Raw genomic sequence first — 9,330 nt, 5'->3', positions numbered from 1 at the left:
GTGAATCAAAGGGAGTTCAAAAATCTAAGTTAGAGAGGAAAGTTTTAGGTCTTTTATGCATAAATTCACCAAAAAAAAATTAAATGATGTTAACGGGCGAGTGAGAGAAAAGAGAGAAGTTCAAAAGTCGAGCAATCAAAATACTAATATAGATAAACTTGAATGACTAAAAACGTGGTTTACCCATGAAAATACAAAAGATTACTTTGATGTGTATAAATATATATATTTGACTAATGGGAGTAGTCATTTAGACAATTTGACTGAGTGCAGACTTTGCATTCCTACCAACAAATTGATTAATTTTTAATGAATTTGATAGATTGTTTATGAATGCGAATATCTTATATAAAACAAATTATTAATTCGTCAAATGTTAGGTGAATATGCCCATATTCCTAGCATGTTTTTTTTAACATATAATAGTATAGATTGTCCTGATGATTTTATTAACATGGGATGTGATTGTCATATACCGATAGCTTGGGATGAAATTTAAATATTCAAAAGTTTGAGGACCAATTTAGAACATGAGTCATAGTTTGGGAAAGAAATTGAAACGTTAAAAAGTTTGAGTTCTAATTTAAAATAAGATGCATAATTTGAGAATAAAATAAAAGTATTTAAAATTTTATTGATAATTTAAAATGAAGATGTATAATATAATTAATTCAAAAATGCTAATTTTAAAATAGATGAGCAAGGTAGGAAGGAATATGAAAGATCCTATAAATATGTGAACTACAACACAATTGTATGCTCATAACCAACCAGCTCAAGACAATGAAGTTGGCTCACTTTGCTTTGCTTCCATTTGTTTTAGTTGTCCTGATCTCATTGATTGGTTCAACTTTTGCTGATCCTCATGGGGATTTCCTCAATTGTCTTCATCTTCGTTCAGCAAACTCTTCCACCATTTCTAAAGTCATTTACATGCGAAGCGATCCCTCATTTTATTCTGTTTTGAATTCTTACATTCAGAACACCAGGTTCATCACACCAACAACCCCTAAACCCCTTCTCATCGTCACGGCACTGCAAATATCCCATATCCAATCAACAATTTATTGCTCCAAGAAGCATGGGTTGCAGATTAGAATTCTAAGCGGCGGTCATGATTTCGAGGGTCTTTCTTATGTTTCCGAAGTTCCATTCGTCATCCTTGATTTGCTCAACTTCCGAGCAGTTAAGGTTGACGTGGAGAACGAAGTTGCCTGGGTTGAATTCGGTGCAACTCTAGGTGAATTGTAATACGGAATCGCTACTAAAACTAAGACCCTCGCCTTCCCTGCTGGTGTTTGTCTGACGCCAGACAGAATAGTGATTATCCTGTAGGCTGGCTCTGACAGACGATTCACAAGAGAAAATTCGCCCAAAAACCAGAGAAAAAGTCTCTAGGGTTTAATAAGATATTATAAAATCAAAACTGTCAAAAAGCAGTCCACAAGCCGGACTGTTATAGCAAAAAAAGCGTCTTTATTCGAATTTTGCCAAAAATAGCAAAATCCCGAAAATCACTCTAAATTGAAATTCGAAATAAAATAAGCAATCTCCCAAAAATCCGGCCTAAATCGGATTTAAATTGACTTCCTAATTAACAATCGAAATATTGCCATAAATAGTAAAAAATAACTAAATCTAGTGATTCGGAGGGGAAAACGGCAGAATTTGAGGTTGAAAAAAAGGCCACATGGAGCGTAGCTCAATGTGGAGAGCGTGCGCGTTGAAAAGAGCTTTCCGGATTGGGGTCTTATGCGCATTCTGACACCTGTAGCCAAAGTTATGGCCAAAAGACTGAAACATACTCAAAACGACCCCAATGAGGAACATGTCACAATCAATTCCCGTCTTTGCGCTGATCTGCCAACTCATGGTATCTCAGCGCCATCAACGTGCAATCTGACAGCTCAGCATCATCTGTCTCGGATCCCCCTGCATCAGTCACCCCGGGTTGGAAAGAACTCGTCCTCGAGTTCAGAGTAGTGTCATCAGGATCCACAAAACAATGACTCAGGTGCTTCACATTAAAGACATCAGAAGTCTTCAAGTGACAGGGAAGTCGCAACCTGTAAGCATTATCATTGATCTTCTGCACGACCTCACAAGGTCCAATCTTCCGATCCTTAAGCTTATTATACTCACCAACAGGAAAACGATCACGAGTTAATACAACCCAAACAAAATCACCAACATCAAAAAGTACCTGACGACGATGATTGCCGACCCGAGTCTTGTACTTGGTATTGCTCTCATGAATGGTCTGTTTCACCTGCTCATGGATACCCCGAAGATACTTTGCCATCTCATCTGCTTTAGGACTGAAACGTCCTATACGTGGAATAGGGGCTAAGTCCAACACCCCGGATGGGTTCTGACCATAGACAATCTCAAATGGGCTTAAACCTGTGGTTCTGTTTTTTGATCTGTTGTAGGCAAATTCTGCCTGAGGCAATGCCAAATCCCACTGCTTCGGCTTCGTTCCTGCCAAACACCTTAAAAGGTTTCCCAAACTTCGGTTCACCACCTCAGTCTGGCCATCCGTCTGGGGGTGGTAGGCGCTACTGAAATTCAACTGCGTTCCCAGTTTCCCCCACAGGCTCTTCCAGAAATGACTGATGAACTTAGTATCACGATCTGAAGTGATGGATCGAGGAATACCATGTAAACGCACAATCTCCTTGAAATAGAGATGGGCAATCCGGTCAGCATCCATAGTCTTTCTGCAAGCTACAAAATGAGCCATCTTGGAAAACCTGTCAACCACAACAAAGATAGAATCAGAGGCCCTTTGGGTGCGGGGTAAGCCTAGTACAAAATCCATGCTGACATCGAACCAAGGAGCTTCAGGAACAGATAAGGGAGTGTACAATCCCGCATTGGTGAGAACTCCCTTAGACCGCTGGCACACATAACAACGGTCCACATAATGGGCCACATCACTAGTCAACTTGGGCCAATAAAATTCAGAAGAGATAAGGGCCAATGTCTTATCTCGGCCAAAGTGTCCCTCATTATGGAGTTCACTTATAATTTGCTGCCTCAATGAACAATCTGGAATGCACAATTGTAATCCACGAAACAGATACCCATTATGCAAAACAAAATCATGACGGTGACCCTCAGTTACCTCCTGAAATATCCTTCCAAAGGAAGGATCAGCTGCATACATATCTGTGAACATCTCAAATCCTGCAACTTTAGTACTCATGGTGGTGAGAAGTAAGGTACGACGGCTCAGGGCATCTGCGACGCGGTTCAAACTCCATGCTTGGTGCCTCAGCGTAAAAGTGAATTATTGCAAGTATGCTACCCACTTGGCATGACGTCTACTCAGCTTGTGTTGGACATTGATGTACTTCAAGGCCTCATGATCGGTAAACAGAATAAACTCCTTCTGTACTAGGTAGTGACGCCAATGCTTCAGGGACTGAACTATGGCATAGAACTCCAGATCATAAGTGGAATAATTTTTCTTTGATCCCGATAGCTTTTCACTGAAAAAAGCAACCGGATGACCTGCCTGACTCAGAACACCACCAATGCCAACGCCAGATGCATCACAATTTACCTCGAACACTTTGTCAAAATCTGGAAGTGCCAAAACTGGAGCCTCGGTCATCTTCTGCTTGACCAGTTGAAAACTGGCCTCTGCCTCCTCAGACCACTGGAAATCACGCCCCTTGAGGCACTCTGTGATAGGGGCGATCAGAGTACTGAAATTTCTAATGAATCGACGGTAAAAAGACGCCAAGCCATGGAAACTTCGGATGTCATGTAAGGTTCTTGGTCTGGGCCACTCCAAGACTGCATCTATCTTTGACTGATCTGCATGAACACCATCAGTAGACACAACAAAACCAAGAAAAGTCACAGAAGTAGTGAAGAAAGAACACTTCTTTTGATTGACAAACAAGCACTCCGTTTTCAGCATCTCAAAAACAGCACGGAGGTGATCGAAGTGTGAAGTCCATGTCGGACTATAAACGAGGATATCATCGAAGTAAACTACAACAAATTTCCCCATAAAAGGCCGCAAGACCTGATGCATAAATCTCATGAATGTACTGGGCGCATTGGATAACCCAAAAGGCATGACCATCCACTCATACAACCCTTGTGGCGTTTTAAACGCCGTCTTCCACTCATCTCCAGGCCTTATTCTGATTTGGTGGTAACCGCTCTTAAGGTCAATTTTTGAGAAGATCTTAGAACCAGATAGCTGATCCAACATATCATCTAGACGGGGAATTGGAAACCGGTACTTCACTGTAATTCTGTTGATCGCTCGGCTGTCAACACACATACGCCAAGAACCATCTTTCTTTGGCACTAACAGAGCAGGGACTGCACATGGGCTCATACTCTCTCGGATATAGCCCCTCTCCAACAACTCTTCCACCTGTCGCTGCAACTCTTCGGCCTCCTTGGGACTGAGGCGATATGCTGGTCGATTTGGCAAACTTGACCCAGGAACAAGGTCAATTTGATGCTGAATATCCCTCATAGGTGGTAGTCCAGGAGGAAGATCCTCTGGCATAAAGTTAGAGAATTCTGCTAGCAGCCGCTGCACCTCTACTGGTAAATCTGTATCCACGTCTACTGCATTGTTCTCGCAAGGTAGTAAGGCATAGACCATGCCGCCATGCTCAATCTCATCTAAAAACTTGGACATAGAAAGCAGATTAGTATTATGGGTTACTGGGGTAGGAGTAAGTCCTTCCCGTCGGGGTGCCAACACAATCTTTTTTCCCTTGATGCTAAGGGAATATGTATTCTTCCGTCCATCATGAATGACACTGCGATCATACTGCCAAGGTCGACCCAACAATATATGACACGCATCCATAGACACAACATCACACCAGGCATTATCAAAATATTTTCTACCAATTGAAAAAGACACGAGGCATCGCCTATCAACTGTTACCTCACTGTCTTTATTTAGCCATGACAACTTGTATGGCTTAGGATGACGGTCCGTCTTCAACTGTAATTTCTGGACAACCTCCTCGGACACTACATTCTCACAACTGCCGCTGTCAATGATCATTTTGCAGACTTTATCTGCAACTGTGCAAGTCGTGTGGAAAATATTGGTTCTCAACCAATCGTCCCCTGAATCGCCCTTGGGGGTAAGTAGACTCTTGCGAACGACCAGAGTCTCATGACCATCTCCATACAGCACATCATCAGTCTCATCATCGTCATACACGGGTTCGCCAATCTCCTCAGTCTCGTCTTCCACGTTTTCCTCAATCAACAAATTTTTGCCCTTTTGACTAGCAGGCTTCCTGCAATCAGTCGCCCTATGCCCTTGTTCACCACAACGAAAACATCTAATAGTAGGGTTAGAATTACCCTGCGGTGGCTGCTGAGCAGGACGGGACTCTTGAGGGCGAACTGGTCGACTGTTGTGATCGCTCCTGATCACTGGTCTCCTGTTTTGCTGTTTTTCAACAGCAAGTGCACGCTGGTATGCTTCCGAAACACTCCACAATGAATAAAGGCTGAGGACATCTTGCAAGGACTGGCGTAAACCCCCAAATATCGCGCCACCATTTGCTCCTCCGTCTCAGATAAATCGTTCCGGGCGACCAATTGGTAAAACTCCTCCGTGTAATCATCGACTGATCGCGCGCCCTGCCTCAACGCATGAAGTCGCTGAAATAAGGTTTGCGTGTAGCCAAAGGGAAGGAAGTGGCCCTTCATCTTCTTTTTCATCTTCTCCCAATCAGTGATCTTGGCTTTGCCCTGTCTTTCTCGTGAACGTCGTAATTGTTCCCACCACGCAGATGCTCTGCCCTTGAGTTTGATGGCGATCAGTTTCACTTTCACACGATCGGGGACTTCCTTATATTCAAAAATACGCTCCACTTCATTAATCCAATCCACGAATCCCTCGGCCTGTAATGTACCAGAAAACTCAAGGAGATCGACCCGAAAACCGAGGTCTCCATGACGCTCCTCCCGACCACGGTGCTCCCGGAATCCTGCGCCCCGGAATCCTGCGCGATTGTGATATGGGTTTTCGAAAGTGGAATTGGTATCGTGATCAGAGGCCTCACGATCCTCGAAATCCTGTGCCGCCATGCGCTGGGTTAATTCTGCGACTTGCCTCTGCAAATCCGCAATCATCACATCCTGAACGCTGCGATCACGGCGTTGGGCTTCCTCATTCGGAACCTGCTCACGACAACCACGACCACGACCTCCAGCCATTGAAACTGGTGAAATTTCCCAAGAAGATGTTGAAGCTCTGATACCAACTGACGCTAGACAGAATAGTGATTATCCTGTAGGCTAGCTCCGACAGACGATTCACAAGAGAAAATTCGCCCAAAAACCAGAGAAAAAGTCTCTAGGGTTTAATAAGATATTATAAAATCAAAACTGTCAAAAAGCAGTCCACAAGCCGGACTGTTATAGCAAAAAAATCGTCTTTATTCGAATTTTGCCAAAAATAGCAAAATCTCGAAAATCACTCTAAATTTAAATTCGAAATAAAATAAGCAATCTCCCAAAAATCCGGCCTAAATCGGATTTAAATTGACTTCCTAATTAACAATCGAAATATTACCATAAATAGTAAAAAATAACTAAATCTAGTGATTCGGAGGGGAAAACGGCAGAATTTGAGGTTGAAAAAAAGGCCACATGGAGCGTAGCTCAATGTGGAGAGCGTGCGCGTTGAAAAGAGCTTTCTGGATTGGGGTCTTATACGCATTCTGACACCTGTAGCCAAAGTTATGGCCAAAAGATTGAAACATACTCAAAACGACCCCAATGAGGAACATGTCACAATCAATTCCCGCATTTGCGCTGATCTGCCAACTCATGGTATCTCAGCGCCATCAACGTGCAATCTGACAGCTCAGCATCATCTGTCTCGGATCCCCCTGCATCATTGTCACACCGTGGGCGTCGGCGGGCATTTTAGTGGAGGCGGGTATGGTATATTGATGAGAAAATACGGTCTTGCCGCGGATCATGTGATCGATGCTCTGTTAATCGATGTTAATGGAAGAGTTCTCGACAGAAAATCAATGGGGGAAGATTTGTTTTGGGCGATTCGTGGAGGTGGAGGAAATACCTTTGGGATTGTTCTCGCTTGGAAAGTAAAGCTAGTCCAAGTTCCACCTGTTGTTACTGTGTATACAGTGAACAAGATCTTGGAACAAAACGTAACCAAGATTCTTCATCGATGGCAATACGTTGCTCACAAGCTTTCCGATGATTTGTTCACCGACGTTACGATAACGAAGGTGAATTCGACTCAAGCAGGGAAGAGAACAGTTCAGGCTGCCTTCAAAGGATTGTTTCTCGGTGGGGTTGATAAGCTGATTCCATTGGTTCAAGAAAAATTTCCGGAGCTTGGATTAACTAAAAAAGATTGCCTGCAACTGAGCTGGGCTGAATCCGTTCTTTACTTCGGCGGAGTTCCGACACAAAGTCTGGAGATTATGCTTAATAGAACAGCTCTTGCAAGACCGACTTTCAAAGCCAAATCCGACTTCGTGAAGGAACCGATTCCCGAAAGCGGATTGGAGGGATAATGTCGAGGTTTCTTGAGAAAGAAGTCGACGTTGCTCTGATGCTGATGGTGGCTTTTGGTGGGAGAATGGAACAGATTGCAGAAAATGAACATCCATACCCGCATAGAGCAGGCAACTTGTACCAAGCCTCGTACCTTGTGGGATGGACAAACGGAGAAGATGAAGGAAAATACATAAGCTGGATCCGAAGACTACACAGTTACTTGGGAACTTATGCATCGAAATCACCGAGTGAAGCGTATTACAATTACAGGGATCTGGACATCGGAACCAACAACGTTGGGTACACAAGCTACGAACAAGCAAGCATCTGGGGTCGGAAATATTACAAAGACAACTTCAAAAGATTGGCACAAGTGAAGACCATGGTTGATCCAATGAATTTCTTTAGAAATGAACAAAGTGTCCCTCCTCTGTAATCTCCATGGAAGAAGAAAGGTAACGAGGGTTGAAAAGTTAACATCTCTTGGATTGAAAATATGTACTTTGTCGCAAATAAAGAGTTTCTTTGTCGCTTTCCTGTCATGGAGAAATAATGATGTAATGCATGCAAAATTCACAACTTCTAGCTTTGCTTTATGGCAGTGTATCCTTGAATTTTATCACGCTTTTTACCACGCTAAAGCTATTTGATGAATTCTTGTTATAGTTTAATGGCTATAAATTGGACGATTCAACCCTTCGGTTGAAGCATTTGAGACTGAACAATGAAGGTGAAGTTAGAGGTAAAAAAATTCACATAAAATTTGCTGTAAAAATAAAAACATGACGTGTCAAAATATTATTGATAGGGCACAAAGAGAGGCACAGGAAGGGGGCAGAGGATTAGGATTTGTGTTCATTAAAGGCACCTCAATTTAGTGCCTCAACGATAAGTATGACTCCGAGAGACTTTTAACACCCTTTTTGTTGTGACTCTAGCTTGGCCAATGGCTTTAGTCCATCCAAAAAGGTAAGGAATTGTAACATTTATCACGATCGAATATGTTATTAATGCGATAACTCATTTCAAAAGGGTAAATTACATAAATGACCACATAACTATGAGACAGGTCTTGAAATGATCACTATTTTCAAAATTGTGATAAGTATACCACTTATCTATTTAAATGAATTCAAAATGATCACACGACGTTAACATTTAAAGGAAGCGCTTACGTGGCAATTAAAAAGTGGCATAATTAGGGCGTAGGTACTTGTAAAGTTACATATTTGCAGCGCTGGCACCCTGCTTTGGTTTCTTCCATTTTGGTCGCTACTTGTATATGATTTGTTTCCTCAGATTTTCGTTTAATCCAATTTGATCCTGATTTTGTTTTTAATTTGTCTAATGTCTTAATTTGAGCATTAACTTTAAAATCTTTTATTATAATCATGTATTAAATTTGTAGATTAATTCCCATAGATTTTAGAATTAATCAATTTAATCACCAATATTAACTTTAATTCTTAATTTTTAATTAGGTCCTAATTTCAATTTAATATAAAAAAAAAATGTTGTTTAACCGGGTACCCGCATACCCGATACCCAATTTATTATATATTTATTTATTTTTATTTTATATTAAATTTTTATTTATAATTCTCAAATTATTTTACTCTAACATTCTAAATTTCTCATTTCTTAAATTTTGCCACCATAACATTCTAAATTATTAATTACTTAAATTATTTCACATTAACATTCTAAATATTTTTTAAAATATTTATTTTAACTTCAAAACATTTGCAATTTAATAATAATTTTTGTTTTAATTTTTAATAATTTTTTAAACTT

General features: G+C 41.2%; 1 pseudogene; it reads left to right on the top strand.

The window, feature by feature from the left end:
- The first annotated feature begins 783 nt into the window (after nt 1–783).
- Nucleotides 784–8,066, top strand: LOC120135200 (annotated as a pseudogene).
- Nucleotides 8,067–9,330: the final 1,264 nt, after the last annotated feature.

This window comes from Hibiscus syriacus, unplaced genomic scaffold (assembly GCF_006381635.1).
Source record: "Hibiscus syriacus cultivar Baekdansim isolate YM2019G1 unplaced genomic scaffold, ASM638163v2 tig00110602_pilon, whole genome shotgun sequence".
NCBI lineage: Eukaryota > Viridiplantae > Streptophyta > Magnoliopsida > Malvales > Malvaceae > Hibiscus > Hibiscus syriacus.
Note: the sequence above shows the minus strand (reverse complement) of the source record. Positions and strands in the feature narration are given on the sequence as shown.